Source organism: Bidens hawaiensis, unplaced genomic scaffold (assembly GCF_021521415.1).
Source record: "Bidens hawaiensis isolate Kalapana, Puna unplaced genomic scaffold, B.hawaiensis_p1.1 tig00046180_1, whole genome shotgun sequence".
In the NCBI taxonomy this organism is placed as follows: Eukaryota; Viridiplantae; Streptophyta; class Magnoliopsida; order Asterales; family Asteraceae; genus Bidens; species Bidens hawaiensis.
In genome coordinates, this window is record NW_027498237.1 from 54,409 (window position 1) to 76,118 (window position 21,710).

General features: G+C 32.9%; 2 pseudogenes across 1 annotated transcript; both read left to right on the forward strand.

The window, feature by feature from the left end:
• Nucleotides 1-12,301: 12,301 nt before the first annotated feature.
• LOC143596242 (putative glycosyltransferase At5g03795) lies at nt 12,302-15,137 on the forward strand (annotated as a pseudogene). The gene is made up of 4 exons (XR_013146671.1): nt 12,302-12,589; nt 12,681-12,811; nt 13,539-13,887; nt 14,481-15,137. The product of XR_013146671.1 is annotated as a putative glycosyltransferase At5g03795 (transcript).
• Nucleotides 15,138-18,744: 3,607 nt separating this feature from the next.
• On the forward strand, nt 18,745-19,528 carry LOC143596243 (ethylene-responsive transcription factor ERF043 pseudogene; annotated as a pseudogene).
• The last annotated feature ends 2,182 nt before the right edge of the window (nt 19,529-21,710 follow it).

Genomic DNA, 21,710 nt, shown 5'->3' on the forward strand with positions numbered 1-21,710 from the left:
TGAAAAATTCCTAAACTGTTCAAGTTTTCTATTTAGTTCCACCACCTTCACTTGATAATCTGCTATCTGTTTGTCCTTTTCAGCAATAAGTTTGGTTTTTTCTTCCACAACTTCATAACTTAGATCAATTACTTGGATTTTCTCAACTAATGTTGCCTTAAGGCATCTTATGTCTTTTTCACCAGCTTTAATTTTGACCGAGTAAATGTTTTCCTTTTGTTTAGAGTAATGATGTTCTTCTTTTACAGTTTTTAATTCTTTTTCCAAACTTACATACTGATCAGTTAAAGCATTTAATTGATCAGACAGTTTTTCACATTTCACAATGAGGTTCAGAACATACCTCTGAGAGCTGATCATTCACTTCTGCCATGTATGCTTGATCCTCCACTGGTTCCTTGTCACATCTTTCAGTCACGATATTCACCAGATTTGCTTGTTCAATCACCTCCTCAACTTTGATGTTCCAATTATACCCACCATTCTGTTGAGACACCATGGCTTTTATTTCATTTCCATTCCCATTCTGTTGAGTAGGCCTGTTCTAACTCCGTTCAACTCTTTCATTTGTACACTCTCTTGCAAAGTGTCCATTTTGTTGACAGTTGTAGCAACGAACCTTTAACTTGTCAAATCCCGGTCTCTCTCCCACGAACTTTCGTCCAGTCTTCTTCATAAACGTTTTTAACCTTCTTACATCATCGCCATTTGCCACTGCAGATCCATTTCTTCCATGTCATCAGAATCTATCTGATCATAGTCCTCATCCAAGGTTGCAGGGTCAACTATCTTTCCCTTGATGTAATTCTCATAAGACGCAATGAAAGAGGCATAAAGAGCAAATTGTTGTTTAGCAGATTTTACACTCATAGGCATCTTTGAGTAGTTACACTTGAAGGACTAGTAGAAGAATTACCGACTGAGGATTGAGGTTTTGAAGAACTACTTCCACTAGCTACAAAGCATATATCTCCTTCCATATTCATCACCACATGACCATCTTGAGTAGAATTTGGTTCCCCGCCTGAGTAATAGGCGGTCGAATCTGTTTTAGAACTTGAGTTTGGAGAGCCTTTTGCACCATACATTCCCGGATCCTGAACCTGATCAGTAGGCGTCTTTTTTCGTAACATATTAAGCTCATAATTACGTAACTTGTTAACCACCTTCTCTAAATCAAAGCTATCAAATTCTTTATCTTCTCTCATCAGAGCTGTGTACATCTCCCATTTTGGTGGAAGAGCATCAAGAAGTGTTTCCACAATCTCACTCTCAGAATACTTTATGGAGTAGTTGTTCAATTTGGTCATCAAGTGATAGTATCTTGTGATGATGTCATCAAGTGATTCATTCTTAAAGTACTTGAATACTGAAAACTGAGTTTTTAGTAACTTTGTCTTAGAGTTTCGAATTCCGACATTACCTTCATAGCGGTTCTCCAATGCTTCCCACAATTCTCTGGCAGACTTGTACTTTCTGAAAGTATGAAGAATTTCCTGAGGTAGTGCCATGGTGATTGCAGCTAGTGCCTTACTTTCTACCTTGTACATTTTCTTCTCATCGTCCTCCATCTTATTATATTTTTTTAGTTGCTCACGTCCTTCAAACTCAGTTATTGGAGGGATATAGCCATCCTGAATACATACCCACATCTTTGCATCTTGATATTTCACATACTGCTCAAATCTGTCTTTCCACGCAACAAAATTAGTGCCTTTAAGTAACTTTGGAGCTTTAGTCGCTGACCCAGCTTCAACCTCCATCTTTACCAGTTCAGTGATGTTTATTGACGTCATATTAAACCGAAACGAGAGCTGGAACTAATTCAAACTGTATTCTGTGATGGCGAAGTTAGGATAACTTCTCCTTGTGTTAACTTCGCTTTGGGCGAAGTTAGAAAGTATAAATTAACTTCACTTTCTATTAACTTCACCAAATAACTTCGCCAGATTACAACTTCGCCGAAATCCTAATGACAGGTGAGGGCAACTTCGCTGGATGTGCGATTTGATTTTGAGCACTGTTTTTCTGGTTTCGAATGATTAAAAGGTAGTATGGAGTGCGACGAGGGTAATATGGTGTAGGAATGGACTGAACGAACGGTGTTTTACGTGAAACGATTCCGCGAAAAGTCTAGCGGAATAATTTTAACACTCGCGTGATAATCCCGAACCACACAATCACGAGCATACGCTCTGATACCAAATGTAGGTTCCCATCCGGATCAACACAGGAGTATCTCGTAAGACGAGGGTGCGGAATCCCCTACGTATACGATACGGTATTTGATCGAGAGACACGTAAAGAAACACGTAACACGTAGGACAAAGGTTACTTGTTATTAGATGTTAACACCAAAAACACCAAAAGACTTGATGTAGCTTACAAAACAGATCTGCCCAAAAAACATATGTTTCGAACGGCGTAAGTTAGGTTTATATAATACGACAACTTCGCCTAACACCCTAGGCGAAGTTGTCCCTAACTTCGCCAGAACATAAGTTCATCCAAAACCAAATAACCAAACTAACTAGTTCATCAAGACATAACAAGCAACGTAACGATTACAGACACGATAGACTCGAGACAAATGAACTACTGGCATAATGCACCAACAAGTTTGAAATATAGTCAAGTATATTGATAATCAAACAAGATAATTGCATGTGCCTAAAGTGATGTATACATTTCCGTTGTTTGTTTCGTTGAAACCATGTATTGGGATACTCTCCCAAAAAGAAGGATAAATCCTCCACATAGTTCAAACAACATTTATGGTGGTAGACGCAACTACAAATCCATCGTTATTGTAAGTCTCCTGTAATAAATCACACACGGTTTATTAAAGTCATTTACAATAATAACATATATTTCTTTCACATGTTATAATTCACAAATGTGACTCTTCACAATGTTGATACTCTCAACATATCTTGTATCCATGTTAATACACTCATCACATGGTGTGTGATGTCTCATCCTTGACATTTAATCATGGTGACAACTCAAAAATTGTCTTTGTGCAAATATCTTCTTTCACTATTCGATATACTATAAACATTTGATTAATTTCTATGTATGGGTTATCCGAAGATATTGAACCCAAACAATATTTGAAAGTAAATCAATAAACTGCTATAGTTCAACGAGTATCCATCTCTAGTAAGCTTACTAGAAAATATTATACCTTTTTGAGACGTTTGGGAACATATAAATTAGCTCTCAAAATTAGGATACTTAATGTAGATAACCCAGTTCTACATTTTCTTATTGATGTCCAACGACCATCAATAAGTATCATGCTTCTCTTAGCAAGAAGATAGTTCTTAATTTTGAATCATTTTTCATAACAGAATATATGCTTCAAACAATAAGAACTATCAACGAACACCAAATGTCCACATGATTTCATACATCTCCGAAACGTTCCCATGATGTCTTCAAGTGATGCAATTAGGCTCCCCCGCACAAGAGCTCTATGCAATCACAACATCACTCATTTGAGGTTCTCCCTCAGTGGTACTCCCACATTGAACAACTATTAACTACACGCACGCAGTTATATTTGAACAATTTAATTTGTTCACAACAACATCAAGTTGTTTAAAACCGTTCTAACGCCTTTGGGTTAATAAAAATTATTATGTAACGCGCTCGTTATAATATTTATGCAACTTCTAACCTGCTTGTGAGAATATTTAACCGATTTGACAAAACCATTTTTTAAGACCCTTTGGTTTATACAATAAACCGTGTTTAACACGCTCGTTAGAAAATTAAACGCTTTAAACAAAACGTATTGAAGCCTTCAAATCGTTTCTAACACGCTCATTAAAAATAAAATAAACGTTTATACAAAATGTTTTTATAATTTTGGTTTTACAAAATCGAACCCTTCTAATATGCTCGTTAGAATATTAACCGATTTCTTATACAAATATAATTGTTTCTAACACGCTCGTTAGAGAACATAAATGCTTAGACAAAATGATTTTCAAGGCCTTTGGTTTATAAAATAAACTGTTTCTAACACGCTCGTTAGAAAATAAGATGTCTTATACAAATATAATCCTTTCCAACACGCTCGTTAGAAAATATAAATGCTTAGACAAAACGATTTTCAAGGCCTTTGGTTTATAAAATAAACTGTTTCTAACACGCTCGTTAGAAAATAAGATGTCTTATACAAATATAATCATTTCCAACACGCACGTTAGAAAATATAATATATTTAGACAAAACCATTTCTAGGCGTTCGATTTATAAAATAAATCACTTCTAACCCGCTCGTTAGAAAATTAAACGCTTAGATAAAACGTTTCTAAACTTTGGTTAATATAAATTAACCATTTCTAATATGCTCATTAGAAAATTAACGTTTAGATATCAACGTTTTAAAACTTTAGTTTATAATGAACTGTTTCTAACACGCTCGTTAGAAAAGTTAAATATTTAGACAAATATTTTAAGACTTCAATTTATAAAATAATACGTATTTAACACTCATGTTAAAACCGTTGACGTTTACACAAAACGTTCATTTATTTTATAACATTAACCTGTTTCCAACGCGAATGTTAGAATGTCAAACGTTTACAAAACATTTTAACCAATGTGGGTTAAGAAAATACACAATTTTTAACAAGCTTATTAGAAAGTAAAAGTGTATAAGCCTTTATTATTTAACAATAATGATATTTTCTAAATGCTTGTTAAAACTAAACGTACGCAAACGTTTTATGGTTTAGAAAATATCTTTTCTAAAACGCACATTAGAAAATACATGTTCCAAAACATTTGAAACCAATATTATTTAGCAAATAATAATTTCTGACACGCTCGTTAGAAAGATAAAACGTTGACAAATGTTTTATTATATGGGTTTTTCAAAAAATACCATTTTCTAACATACTCATTAAAAAAAATCAAGTGATTCAAAATGCATTTTGAAACATTTATATATTTTTATATATGATTCGACTTAACGAAACATAACCAAAACCCATAAACTCGAATGTGTTTAATCAAAACATTCATTTTCAGATTCTATATTGTTATTCTATAGTTAATCCGACTCATTTTTATGCATACATGATTTGCTTGAAAAATTATAACGAAAGTTTTTCAAATAGACATATATTTTTAACCATTACGATAATCCAAGATCCTCATATTGTTATTACTTGAAAATAATAGATTGTTCAAAGAATTCAAGATCCTCGGATTCTTAAATTAACGTTACTCGATTACGATGATGTCATTTTTTCTGAAAAATAAACTATGCTAAGTTAGTTTTTCAGATATACTAATAGTGGCTGAGCCCACTAAATTAAAGTTACGCAAAACTTTTTAATCCGAACACTCGAATTAACCCATCGAAGGTGTTCTAAGTCCAACTTTGAAGGGACCAAACAATGGGTTTTTCCAAGAGTTTAGCATTAAAAAATCCGAATTGTAACCGGTTTTCGTTTCTACAAAGTCGCTCCTTTGAATAGAAACGAAAAAAAAATGTTTTTTTAAAACCACAACCGCGTGAAACAAAACTAGTTTGAGTCACACGAGAATGTTTTGAATACACGAACGGTGATTTTTAAAAAAATATGTTTTAAGATTGCAGGAAGCCGTTCGCGTATAAAAATAAAACACTTTTAATAAAATGATTACAATACAAGGAATCAAACCTATCTAGGAAAGCAAGTAAATTACAATACGAATTACACCGGAAAAAATCAAAATTACAATACAATTGAAATAAAATAATGCAAGAAAGTTGTGGAAGAAGAATGATGTCGTAGTCTTTGTGGCCGAGGATCGTGTTTTACACGGGGCCCTTAAAACAAATTCCGGGTCTCTCCCCGTTTTGTTTCCCAGGGTACAACGGCCTAAGCAATATGTACTGCCGGGGAGGGCTCTAGCACCCGAATAGTACCTTAAAGAAAATGATGAAGATGATCAAGAATGTTGGAATTTTTTAAGGAGAAAGTTGAAGAAAACACAAGAGAGAATGTGTTAATTTTGTGTTTTTTGTGTGTCTACAACCAAGGAGCTCACTTGGTATTTATACTAGTAGAAAGTTGAAACCATCCAACCATCATTAAAGGAAAAAGTGAAACACCCCAATCAACATTAACCAATGCATTTAAGTTTTGACCAAAACTTAATAACATGTTGAATGGTCTTGACTAAATCAAAGGTGTTTCTGATGCTAGACTGTCGCTATCTAGTCAAAAACAAATAAATCAGTGTCCTAATCACCTTAAACTAGTCAGGGTAAGTAGGGTGTCGAACCACGAGGAATATGTGGTCAGTGTAAAGTGAAATCAATTCCTAACATTATGAAGTAGTTCAATTAAAGTGCTGATCACACTAGCAAACAGTTTATATTTTATAATAAGTAAACAAGTAATAACGTATTCAATCGATTAACAAAGACAAATCACACCCGGGAATTCAAGTAAGCAAACTAACAGCAAACTCATGCACATAACAGATAAACTATCCTGCGCCATCCATGATTGGGTGATGTAGTCTAAAATATATATATTATTATATAAATATTTCCTACACTTTTAATTACGTTTGGCTAGATTTTTAATGAATACTATTCTTAGTTGGCTCATATGTGGTTTTTTTAAGGTTCTAAAAGACAATGAACTAAAATTGGATAATTTTATTAAAGTTGAGACCGACGAGTGATACTCGCACGAATTTTGCTAAGCACTCGTTTTAACTTAAGCTACATAAATTAAAATTAAATTTCAATATATTTAATATATAAGTGGTTATAGAAAAAAGATAAAAGAAAGAAAAGAAAAAGAAGCAAGATTTAATCCACACCTTTATATTTTAATTTAATATGAGAATTAGAAGTTACAAAAATTTTTGTTTGGTTTGTGCAGTTTACGCCAAAACTCAAAAGGAACAAAACATTGACTTATGTGGGACCGTAAGAAAGAAGCTTCGATCAAGAATTGGTGGACCGGGCCCTGTGCATATTTATCATGGTTTGACTTGGGTTGCAAGAAAAAAAACATAATATAAATTAGGAGCCGTGAGCAGAAGACAAAAACTAAGCATTAATATAATTCTTTCTTGGAAGAAGACGGCTACAGGAAGAAAAAAACCTACGAACGAAAGTGAGCAGTTTTGAGGAAAGAGAAAGAAGCTTTTTGTCCGGGTTTAACACATACTCATCCAATAATCGTTATTATTTTGTTTGAATTTATTATTTTCGTTAGGAATTTATTGTTTGAACCTATTGTTCTTGAGTATGGTTGTTGGCTAAACCCTTAGACTACTTAGGGCTTATGATGAACCTACTTTGATGCTTTGATTTGACTTTGGGATTGTTTATCGTTATGGTTTTTATGGTTTAGTAAAAGATTTATTTATATTAAATTGATGCGTATGAATGCTTATGATTGTTTGATGAGTTTTGTTCCATAGCTTTCCTTTATTATTGTGAGACGTGAACCAGCCCGTCTGTAAACGCACCAAAGTCAACAAACGCTCCAAACGATTGGATTGACTTTACTTTACCTGTGAAAGTTGCACCCGGGACCAAGTCTTCATCTTTCAAGGGTGGCATTTCACTCTTTCTAACGGGTCGTAATCTTTGTTTGAATTTGTCAACTGGCGATGCTGGTTTTGAACTTTGACCTGACACAGGGGAGTCCAATTGGTCAACTTGGTCAACGGGTGCATCCACATCTACTTCCACATCAGTGGCAAATGTTACTCCAAATCTTGGTTTACTGTGGGACCCGAATGTCCTAACATGTGGAAATACTCTAAGGGATGTTGATAGAGATATGAGTCTTTCGGTTGATCCTTTTGAATTAAAACATTTTATCGAACCAGTTTTGGTTTTCGCTGTACTAAAAGTGTACCCGCGGATAAGAGAGATGCTGCTTGTTGATGATGGGATAACAGGTGTCATCTTGTTATTCGATAATGAACGGTTCGGGTAGTGATTATGCTACTTCTGTATCAGCTACTTCACCTGTTTGAGCAAATACAACATATATGTTATCAAAGTCAAACAGGGTCAATTTGAGTCATATTTCATTGCTAAAACGGTCAAACGGGTTAAAAGTCACCCATGACATAATCAAGTAAATCGCTTTATTTAAAAAAAATGGATCTTTTTAGGAAGCCAAGAAAGATAACCAAAGATCCCAAATTAGTTGGGTCACATTTCATTGCTAACCACGGGTCGGTCAAACAGGTCAAAAGTCGCCCGTGACATAATCAAGTAAACCGCTTTATTTATAAAAAAATGGATCTTTTTGAGGGAAAACTGCCAAGAAATATAACCAAACTTCCTAAATTTGACAATGTAAGAGCAACTTCCTTTTTTCTAATAACAATTATGAAACTAAACAAGAAAGAAAAAAAAAGTGCAGACGGGTCAATACGGCCCGTTACACAAGTACCCAACCCACCTGACCCGGCCAGTACCCAACTATAACAATGAACAACTGCAAATATTTTATCATTATCTTGTGAATTCCAGTGCGCGTTGCTTCCGGTGTGCATATATAATGTATATATGTGTGGGCCCCTGATGGGGAAAAGGTACACTAATTTTGACATTATTTTACTAATTTAATGAAAATAATGTTAAAAAGTTGCGGAAGATTAATCATGCATCATGTGGTGGCGTTGACAGTCGAAAGTCAAGGATACAGCACCAACCGGCCGATGATTGAGTGCTATGTGCCTTATGCCCAAGGCTTGATGCAAAACTACTATCGAGTACGGGGTCTCGCCAGATGCAAGTCTAGGGGTGTTCAGGAAATCCGACATCTGAAAAATCCGAACCGAAACCGAAACCGAAACCCGATTAACCCGATTCGAATTCTTATTCGGATATTCGGATTGGATTCGGATATGGATTCCAAAAAAAATTGTGTTGTTCTGATTATTCGGATGTCCGATCTATCCGAATAAATAACATGTGTTTTCATTAGTTTTATTTATAGCCCAGACCCAACAGTGAATTTAACCCACTAAAATCTACATAACCCTAATTCCCTTTCTCCGTCGTTCATTCGACAGCCGCTATACCTTCTAAGTTCTAACCCTAGGTCCTAACCACCGCTTCGTCGTCCGTCATCCGTCATTAGTCACTGCTGTTCGTCACCACAACTCCATTGTTTCCAAATCGGTATGTTATTCGAAATATTAATTATATTCCATTTGTGTTTGATTTATTGATACATTTTCCTTTCTGTTTATGTGTTAGATTTTTGTATATCTATTATATATGTTAACTAGTAAGCAACACTTTAATTTGTACTCAAGATTGGATTCGCTCAAGTGGTGCTGCTTGCAACGTGGAAGAAGACATTGATGATAAATTTGAAGAAGGTTAAGGTTATTTACTCCTAATTGTTTATTATTAGTTATGAGTCATATTTTTATCATTCGTCTTTTATTATATTTAAAAGGTAACTCTTAATTTTCCAATATATTTTCTCGTATCTTGTAGAGATGAGACATCTATCGATTAAATAAAAGAGTTGGTGGCCCGTTTGGTGAAGTATGCAAAAGGTACTCGTATAATTTTAGGGTCGACTTATGAGTTCACTTGCTAGTTTTTTGTAAAATAATTGAATTTATCATGTTAAATTTGTACAGATATATGAAGGATAATGGAGAATGTTGATCTGCAGTGTGCTTTTTGGAGGCTTTTTGTTTGAAGTTTGGCATTTGTCTCTTTCTTAATTATGATGGATTTAATTTGGCTTTTGTATGAAGCTTGACCTATGTTCATGTACTGTTTTTATTTTCTGAATTGTGATGGATTTAGACTTTGGTCCTCTATTTTCTTTGTGGTATTTTAATTTGTATGCTTATTTAGTTAGTATTTTGTTTGTATGTTTGTTAAATAGGTTATTTCGGATTGTTCGGATAATCTCAGATTATCCGAGTCTATCCGAATTCAATTTGGATCGGATTCGGATCAAATAGGAATGTCCCTAATTCGGATCGGATCGGATTTCAGATAGGGTTCCAAAATTTTCAAATCTGAACCGAATAACCCGTTATCTGATTCGATGAACACCCCTAGATGCAACCTCTCTGTTCCTACACAATAGAGATGAAGTTGTTAACATTTAACCCTTGTCACACTCTACCATAGATTTGTTATTGGTGGGATTTATTGAGTACGATGATCTACATTGCCAAAGAAACATGATATGCTCCTAGTTTAAACCCTATCTTGAATATCATCATTACAAAACAAAAGGATAAAAAAATAAATAACACATATAACATATAACATCAGATCACATTCAAATTGGATATGCAAATGCTACATTGTTCAAACTAATTTCACAAAAAATCCACAGGAACCCAAGTAATCTAAAGAACTAAATAACCCATAAATGTTAGCCAATATTTCATCAAACCCATCATCAAGAAACTAGTAAAGATTGGAAAAAACAATAGAAAGTTTGAAAATTGAGACTGACCCAGTACTCAGAATTGATAAACTGTTAAAACCCAAGTGGGAAATAATAAGTTTTTACCTTAATAATTGATGGAGATTGATGTGAAACGATTAATGACATGGAAATTGAAAGGTCCTTATCATTTGTCACAAATTTAAGACACTATTTTGTCCAAGATGAATAACTAAAACAAATGTCAGTTGTTACCAATATTTAACATTGGGGGTGGACATAAAACCAAAAACAAAAAAACAATCCGAGACTAAAAACCAATATAGTAAAATAAGCAAACTGAAACAAAAGTCAACTGTTTGATTTTATATTTATGTAAACGAATTTGATTTCGTTATACGTGCAACTAAAACCGAAAAAAAAACCCAATTGAACCAAACTTATTGATTTTCATATATTTTTTAAAAAATTTTAAGTGATTACAATAATTTAATATATATTTAGCACAAGTTTTTAGCTTAAATGTATAAAAAAACAATTAGCTATTAACTTAAAAAACATGCCCAAATTCATTACTTTTTCCAAAAAAATTTCCCAAAAATTTTAAACCGAATGACAAAAATTGAAACTAAACTATAGCTAAACCAAAACGAATCGTTTTCATAAACTCAAAAATCGAAAATTTGGATCTCTTAAAAGTTAAAACACATTGATCTAATGACACTTTCAAAGTTACTTTTTTCTTTTCTGTGAAAAGACTTTTTTAATACTTTTAATTTATTTTTAGTTTGTTTCAAATACATGCTTGAATTATTAAATTTTCATCAAAACATAGATAAAATTACATGAATTTATCATATTACAAAACTATATAAAAATAAATTAATGAAACTAAATGTCACATCTATTATCATCCAATTTATCCATGCCAAAAAGTTAGTTTATTAAACATTATTTTCTCCCACAATATACGCATCGTGAAATTAGAATCATTATATCTTTATTCATGCCTATTTCTTTAATTATTTAAACAAATTATTATTGACTCACATCCATCCATCAAATCTGGTAAGATTTCAGTTGCTTGATTCAGTAGTTAATTAATTTCACTGTCACTCATATCATATATTAATCTTTAGCTTCAATTTGAAAAACATTGACCCATGAATTTGAACTCAGGGTTTTAGTTTTAGTTTTAGTCAACTCCATATTTAGTCAACTGCATATTTAGTCAACTTCCCAAACCATGGAAACCAAAAGACTGTTGCAAATGTTATGCAGGCTGCAAATCTTGAAGCTTTTAGTGTTAATCATAAGTCTTGTAGCTGTTATCATTATAATATCGCAGTTAATCACTTTCCCTTACAAGAGTTATACTTTGAGCATGCCACTTGTCACCGAGGGTATTTTGGTCAACGAAACGGTCATTTATAACGGGCCCGGTTCAGTTCTGAAGGGTCAAAATGATTCGGGTCAACTCGGTCAGCCCGGTCAAGCTGCAACACGGTTTTCTGATAAGAATTACGCTTTGATGTCACCACCAGTCACCAAGGGTATTTTGGTCAACGAAACGGTCATTTATAACGGGTTCGGTACGGTTCTGAAGGGTCAAAATGATTCGGGTCAACTCGGTCAAGCTGCAACTCAGCTTTCTTATAAGAGTAACACTTTGATGCCAGCACCAGTCAGCAAGGGTATTTTGGTCAACGAAGCGGATATTTATAATATCGGCGGTAATGAGTCTGGTCCGGTTCTGAAAACATTGTCGGTAAATGTGTCAAAAGAAGAAGAAGAAGGGTGTAAAGGGTATGATTTGTAGTAATGGATCTTTGATGTCACAAGTTGTAATGAAGCAAAATGATTCGGGTCAAACGGGTCAACTTGGTCAAGCTGCAACTCAGCTTTCTTATAAGAGTCACACTTTGATGTCACCACCTGTCACCAAGGGTATTTTGGTCAACGAAGCGGATATTTATAATAACGATGGTAATGAGTCTGGTCCGGTTCTGAAAACATTGTCGGTAAATGTGTCAAAAGAAGGGTGCAAACGGTATGAATGTAATCAAGGAACTTTGATCTCACAAACTGCAATGAAACAAAATGATTCGGGTCAAACTGTATCACGGTTTTCTTACGTAGTTTCGGTTCTTGAGTCAACAGTTGCTGCTCGTTTCGGTGTAGGGACTTTCTCATTGTCATGATTTTCTATTTTAGGAATTATTGGTTTTGAGTTTGTACTAATTTATTTTTTTGTTTTGCATATTTTAGAAAAATAAGTTGTTATCTGCTCGTGACCGGGAACTTAACCGTGCACGGATGAAGATTGAGAGTGGGCCAACGTTAGGGAACTCTGACGGGCTTGATGGTTCTCTTTATCACAATCTTTCCCGGTCTTTAAGGTGAAATATTTATTTAGGGGCATTTGGATGCGAGTATTCTCAATAATCAGTTTCTTATTATGTGACCCGAAATAATCAGAATCACTGTATCCAAACACTAAAAACTAGGGGTGGCAATTTCCAACACGACATGAAAACAATCAGGTTTTGCGTTTCCATGTCTAACCCGTTAATAACCAGATCATGTTTGGGCTGGCCCGTTTAGTTAAACAGGTCAATGCACTAACTCGTTTATGACACGTCTGTCTATTTTTTTACAACCCTCCAACCCGAATAACAAGTTTACAACTTGATTATTACCTACCAACCTGTTACATTTAAATAAATGGGTTAAACAGGTGTGTTCGGGTTGGCCTGTTTAACTTGTTTGTTAAACAGGTCGACCACCAACCTGTTTAGTTAAAAAATATCGATATACTAACCCGTTTATGACCCATATTTTTACAGCCCACCAACCCGATTAGCAAGTTTACAACTTGGTTATCACAAGCCAACCCGTTTGACACGCTTAGATAAACGGGCTAAACAAGTTGTGTTCATGTTACACAATTTTAAGTGTGTACAGGTTAAAGTTGATGTCTTGACACAAAATAATAATAATAATAATAATAATAATAATAATAATAATAATAATAATAATAATAATAATACAAGTTGTGTTCGTGTTGAACAATTCAACCCGTCAACCTGACACGATTGACACTCTGTAATCTCTATATCTTAACAGGAGTTACAAATTGATGGAAAATACTTTAAAAGTTTACATCTACAAAGAAGGTAAAAAGCCGGTTTTTCATGATCCAAAACTAAGGGGAATATATGCTTCCGAAGGATGGTTCATGAAACTAATGGAGCAAAACAGAAACTTTGTTGTAAGCGATCCTAAAAAGGCGCATTTGTTCTATCTACCGTTTAGTTCACTAAAGCTAAGAATAACATCTCAAGAGCGAACTCTCGAGTCCCACAAAGGTTTAGAAGAACGTTTAAAGAATTACACGAGTTTGATTGCTGCAAAATATCCTTTTTGGAATAGGAATAATGGGACTGATCATTTCCTTGTTGCGTGTCACGATTGGGTATGTTTGTTTTTCGTATATATGCATATACATACAATATATACTAGGAGTGTGCATGAAACTGGAATAACTGACCTGTAAATGAAATAACCAACTTTAACCAAACTGACGGTTTGGTTTTTTGTTTTTTTCAAAAACTGAATTTCTGTTTCGGTTTTGCGTGTACTGAAAACTGAACTGACTTATATAACCGAACCAATAAAAACCAAAAAAGCCAACTTTTTTTATTGAGTTTATGGATTATAATTTTGGTTTTGTAATTTATAAAATAATAATAATAATAATAATAATAATAATAATAAAAAGTGTAGCCCAAAAATTTTAGGCCCGAATATGTAATAATCAGCTAATCATTAATCATTAAGTTATAGAAAACAAAACTTTTGGCTCAAAGTTTTTGGCCCAAACTCAATACTTTGGGCCATTTTTCAGTCCAAAATCTTCAAGCCCAAATGCCAAAAAAAAAAAGAAAGGTTTCAAAACCTAGGAGCCAAATTCTCCTTTTTTGTTCAGTTTAAGCCCAAAACCAACCCATGCACACCCCAAATGGCAAAACCGAACAGTTTTCAAGACCGTTGATTTATTTTTTCTAGGCGATGAAGCTAACAAAAGATCATATGGGAAATTGCATTCGATCTCTTTGCAACTCGAATATTGCTACCGGGTTCAAAATAGGCAAAGACACAACTCTTCCGGCTACATACATCCGTAGTGCAGAATACCCGGTTAAAGATCTTGGTGGAAACTTGCCTTCAAAAAGACCCATTTTGGCATTTTTTGCAGGCGGTATGCACGGAAACTTGAGACCGATCTTACTTCAACATTGGCAAGATTAAGAACCCGACATTAAAATACTCGGGCCAATGGCCCGTGATATTAAAAGTAAAGCTAAATACCGAATGTATATGAAAAGTAGTAAATACTGTATTTGTCCACGTGGGCATGAAGTATACAGCCCGAGAGTTGTGGAGTCGATATACTACGAATGTGTTCCGGTTATAATTTCGGATAACTATGTCCCGCCTTTTTTTGAAGTTTTGAATTGGAAGGCGTTTTCGGTTTTCATTTTGGAGAAAGATGTGGTGAATTTGGGTCGGATTCTTAGAGCGATACCAGATGAGAAGTATTTGGAAATGCAGAAGAGAGTGAAGATGGTGCAAAAGCATTTTGTTTGGAATAAAAAGCCTGTGAAATTTGATTTGTTTCATATGATTCTTCATTCTGTTTGGAACAATAGAGTTTTTATGTAACTGTTAAGGCTTTGTGTATGTATTAATCGAGCCCGAGCCTAAAAGTAAGCTCGTATAATAAACGAGCCCGAGCCCGAGCTTTACTTATCAAGCTCGAGCTCGCGAGCCTAAACTGGGTTTAGGGTTTAAGACATAGTTGCATGTTAATTTTGATTAATCTGGGTCAGTTTTTTTTTTTCTTTTTTTCTCTTTCAAATGCGCTGGTTAGGTGACATCGGTATCTCTCCCAAGTGATCAATTTTATTGCGCGACAATTTTATAAGGGTATTGTTGTATGATTGCTATCCAAAACTTCAAAAATGTACACTGTTATTAAAATTTAGGTAGGTTAGGGTTAATCTCGAGCAACCAACTTGACTGTTCATTTTTTTTTAATATCCATATATTAAAGCATAACGACGTCTGTTGTGTGATTGTTATCCAAAACTCCAAAAAATGTACACTATTATTAGAATTTGGTTTAGTTATGGCTAATCTCAAGCAACCAACCTGACTGTTCAATTTTTTTTCGAATATCCAAATAAAACATAATGACGTCGATAAAATTAATTTCCATACCTGTCACTAAGAACCAATATAAGTGAACCAAAATCTGATAAGATGTATAAATGTCTAATAACGCCTAAAGATTCACATTCATATAAACAATGGTTTTATATCTAACTGAATTAGTTAAATGTGTATAAATGCATTAGGCTAATATAAACGTGACGAGCTATAATTAAGAAGTTATGCAAGTTATAAAAAATAATTAATTAAACAATACATAGCATATTGATGTTCGTAAAAAGTATATAAAATTGGATGGCAAGATATAATAGATACAAATAGGCTCTTTAATGGAAACCTAGTAATAAATGGTAGTTTCTATGTTGCAACGTGAATATTGTCAGATATTTAACCAAAATAGAGAACATTTTGAATTTTATTATCATCTTTTAATTTATTATAAGATATACTGTTTTAATAAATTTAAATTTAAAAATGCACCATTGGAAGAATGAGACTAGTTTATTGCAGAAAAAAATAAAAAAGTAGTAAACCACATTCATTTTTATTCCTTTTTAATGTTTAATCGTTTAAATTAACTAGAAGAATTACAATAAGAAACAAGTTTCAAATTCAGCTAGTTTTTATTTCACTTTTAAACAATGTTTTTTATCATGGTACTTTTCATCAAACCGAACATCGCATATCTAAAGTGCAGGATAACATTATAAATAATTTTAAATTGAAAATATACATAAATAACTACTATAAAACAAATATGAAGCTATTCTATTTTCTGTTAAGTGTGAATTAGCAATGCAACAAATGTGAAAGCTTGTAATGAACATTAAAATGGCCTTTTATGAGTAAAGAAATTGAAAAAGAAACAAATAATTTTTTAACGTCTGGCCTAACTAATGTTCTGGTTCGCGATCCAATCCGGTTATTAGTACGATTATTTTTTAATTATTTAAACTCATAAAAAAATAAATATGGTATTTTGTAAGGAAAGTCATGGAAAGGTCATAAATATTCAACATAGGAAACATATAAAAATGGGAAGTCACACATGCAAGCACATACAAATATATAAATGAAGCATCTATTTTATATTAATAAAATATTGAAGAACATAACTCATAAATTTGGCACATATATAGAGCTAGTTTATATTATCTTTGGATGGTACTCTTGAAGGTTCCTTGTAGATGAATGGGGTATGCCAACCCAATTTACATGCCAAGCATGGTCGGTGTTAACCCTAATTTTAATTCAATGTCCCATACATCACCATTCTTTATGCCTTGAGATCCCAATCATCACCATATTGTGAGGAACTTAAAACTTTTTTTGAAATTTTAGAGGGAAATTTAAATGTTTTCGAATTTAGCTTAGTCGACTTATTTAGAAGATAAAGGACATTAATCCTTATTTAACTCGTGAAGATGTTAATCTTTATTAAAAAGAGTTAAAGTTTGTTTTCGTTTATTTAGTTATGCTTATCGAGCTAGCTTGGTCCAAGAGAAAATGTGTGTTAATGTTACATTCATAGACTTGGATTCACATATGCTCATGATGAAGTTCTATTTCAACTTAAATTAAGAAATTAAATTAAAATATGTAACTTAAAACAATAATAAACAAAATATGATGTTTAAAATAATTAATCTTTACTAAGGATCATGTTTAACAAAATGTTAAAATTTGCAATGTTTTTATAACATGACAAAACTAACATAGTGAAATGTTTTGTATGTTTAACTAACTATGATCATTATTTATAATATATGTTTAACTAACTATCATCATTATTTAGAATAATTATAGTAGTGAATTAGAAGTTCATATTTTTTAAACTTATTTTAATGGCTAAATAATTAAGTAAAACCCCGAATAAGAAAAAGGAACATTTATGTTAGGAACTCGATTGATTGGGCAACTAAAATACAAACCAATGTTAATCCGACAATGTGAGGAATGGTTGCGCATAGGCATATTGTTCCCTTTTTTTGGAGTTTACGAAGTTGTAACTACAAGAGTCCAACGTGTTTCATACGAAAAAAGAATTTGCTATATGATCATACTTAGAACGGGGATCGTAGCATGATGCAACACAATTAATTTAGCCTAGAAAGAACATGTTTTTTATGTGTAAGATTTAACTTTCTATGAAAATCTAAATACATTTTTTTGTTTAGTTTTTTTTAGTATTCCTATATAAAATTATTCAAGAGCCAAGTTCTTCAAAATAATGTATTTGATTTTTTTTAAAAAAATAATAAATATTATAAGTTGTTAAATAAAAATCAAATTATTTGTTAGATATAAGTAAGAAAAAAAATATATTCGAAATATTTTAAGCTTTAAATTTGTTTGTTTGACCAGGGGGCTTCACCAAAAAGCAAACTAGCCACAAATAATTAAAAACTGGTTGACCATCTATAAACAATTTCATTTTTTCTAAACTACCAAAACATAAAAAAGAATATATAAAAAAAATCCAACTAAGCTCCAATAAAAGAAGTCTAATCCTTGTAATAAAACTACGTTAATCAGAGTTTGTCTGGTTATCTGTCATTGTATTTTAATCGTCCGACTTTGAATAGTAATTCCATATTAGATTTAAAAGGGTTAAAAATACCATTTTGGTTCAATGGTTAAAATATTTGACCCATCAAGCAAAGTAAATAAAAAAAAATTAGTTTATATATTATTAAGATTTATGACCACTTAAATCTTGAATATTGGTTACATAATATATGAATGATACATTATATTATTCATCTAGAATGGCATACTATTAAATGATTTCAGTACTTGCAAGCAAATACCACCTACTTAAAAAAGGAGGTACTACTTCTCTTTCCTATTAAATAATTTTGTGTCACCCCTATATTATTATTTTTATAACAATAAAAAAAATAAAAATTTATGGGTACCCTTCACACCTTCTCTCTCTACGTCTATACACGCATATATCTATCTTGCACTATATATAAACTCCTCTCACACCAAACACTTGCAAAGTGTGTGGTTGCATTTATATTTCATCACAACACCCCCCCCCCCCCCCTCTATTTCTCTCAAGGTTGTTTACACCTCGGTTCGGGTCAGGTCGGATCACACGCTTCAAGATTTATCGGTTAGAAGTTAGTAGCCACGCAATGGCGGAGTCAACCACCACTGCATTATCTAACTCATTGGTCAAAAAGCCAGAGTTGACTGAACAACAACAACCGTACCCAGTGAATTCTAAAAAGGTGAAAAAGAGGGTCAGAGAGGACACGGATAACGAGGAATGTAACAAAGCAAACAACTCTAAGCACCCGGTTTATAGAGGGGTTCGAATGCGGGCATGGGGCAAATGGGTATCCGAGATCCGAGAACCCAAAAAAAAGTCTCGGATCTGGCTCGGCACATTTTCCAACCCGGAAATGGCCGCACGTGCACACGACGTCGCGGCACTTGCCATTAAAGGAAAGTCCGCGATCCTTAATTTCCCCGAGCTCGCCGATGTTTTACCCCAACCCGAAACATGCACGCCACGTCACATTCAAGCCGCCGCCACTAAAGCAGCCGCAATGGACCACCTCAGCCTGAACACCACCATCACCACCACAACATTAACAACACCACCATCAACACCCTCCACGTCATCATGTTCCTCGTACTCCGCAGTGTCCACGTTGACATCCACGTCATCATTTGAAAAATGTCACGAAATATTAAAATTGCCTAGTTTGGGTCCGAGTTATGACTCGGCCGAGTCAAGTGAGGCTTTTGTGTTTGTTGACTCAGTTTGGGACTGCTACTCATCTCCGCCGTGGCCGGAGTATTTCGGCGACGAGCCACCGTGTACTTCCGGCGGGTTTTTATTTGATACCTTGTTATGGCAACATTAATAATAATAATAATAATAATAATATTGTTGGTGTGTTTTAATATCATTTTCCCTTATAATTTATGGGATTTTGTTTTGTTTTATTTTATTTCCATATAATACTTTTACATTAAGTAGTTTCAAGTTCCCATTTTTACATTTTAAACAATTGTAAAATAAATAGAAAAAAAAATAAAAAAATTAAGTGACATATTTTTGAAATATTTGATTCAAAGGTGAGATTTTATGCTTCAATGGATTTTTATTTCTTTTAGATGAACATGGTCCATGATTCCATATTCCTAAATTTAGAAACATCAATATCCAATTCCAACCTTTGTTTTATTCTTTTATTCTATTTATTTTTCACAAAGAAATAATTTCTTTTAGGAACCATCCACACAAAGACTGATTTTGTTCTCTTTTAAGGAATAGGAAATAATCAAACCTTTTATTGGGACATAGCTGTGACAGACTCTCTTTTTAACTTTTTAAGAGGGGTTATATTTTGTTCACATTCATTGTATATTACATAAAAAAAAAGTAGTATCAGATACTATTAATAATCAAAAAAAGACATTTTTAATGGTTAAGTTTTAGAAATATATATGTTTAATAATTCAGATGTTAATGCTTAATCAGTCAGACCTCTTAATTATTTTAAACAAGATTATCAAACAGCCCTTACTATTATAGTTTATATATCTTTTTAATTGTTCTGACACAATACTTGTGTATTAAATTTCTATTGATAAAAAGACAGTAAATAACCAATTCATAAATTCATTATTTATTGTCTTTGTCAACAATCAACATATGTGATATTATATTTCAACTACAATTTGTATATGAGAGAGAAAAATATCAAGAACAATAAACAAGGATCATACTTTGTATATTCTCTTGTATAAAAGGTTATATTAATAAAATAAATAAATTTTGCCAAAACTTGAGTTAAACTTTCACCTTCATTTGCATAGTTGCATGACGTGATTTGACAAGGAAATATTAATTAAAGTCCTTATATTTAATCACATTGTAACTTGTAAGTGTCATGTCACTCTAAGCTATTAAATTAGCCAAGTTTAACCGTATTAAACGTGTCATGTCGCGTAACTATACAAGCTGCTGATGAAACTCATCTATATTAGCGTTGAGAAAAAATGACGTATCGTGTTTGGATTCAATGGTCTTGTTAATCATATCATGACCAATGTTAATTATTGCTTTATCTTTTAAATAAATAATATTATCACATACTCATTTGTTGTTACGAAACAGTTGTACTCAAGTTATAGCCACAGGTTGAGCTAGCTCAATAAATTACAAAAAGATGATATTAATTCTCTATACAAACTAAACGGCTAAACGCCAAACTCTATAACAACTTATATTTATTGCAATTAAATAATTTAATTCGTTAAACATATAGGTTGCGATTTTAATTTGAGTGAATGGTGGGCTAACATATTAGTTGTAGAGATAGTAATGCTAAAGTACATTTTAAACTATTGTAATATTTATGTATTTTACAAACTTAAAGACTTTAATAAGGTGAATTTATTAAACTTGTTAAAAAAAGTTATAGAATTAATAACCAACTCCACCTACCATCATTCATTTATCTAACCAAAAAATCACTAAATAATAAATGACCAAAATACACACTTCCATAAATCAGAGGTTAAAATAAAGTTGTTAGGAGAAATAAACACTAATTTAGACCATGATAAGAGTCACAAGACAATTTACTAGAACGTACATAAACATTTTAAAACGACTAAATATATATGTTCAAGAATGTACATAACCGTTTATATATCAATATCACATTCAGTTAAAACATATGTACACATGGGTATACGTTTCTTATAATTTTAAACAAATTAGTTCATATATATGTGTCTATATATATATATATATATTAGGGTGATAGAGTGAGGGAGAGCTACTACTAAAGAAAGTGGAGAAGTTTGATTTGGATGTATCACCTTTTGTTAAAAAGAACTAGGTGGAAGTCATGCAAGTTTGTCTATTAGAGACGACAAATCATTCATTTCAAAAGATAAATCATAGCAACCCTTTACCAAAAGTATATGCTTATTATATAATTATTGTCATTTACACTTTTGAAAGAATATTCATTTCAGTTACATTATGTGATCACTATGCCCTATTGCCCTTCTATTATAACCTTGACTAAT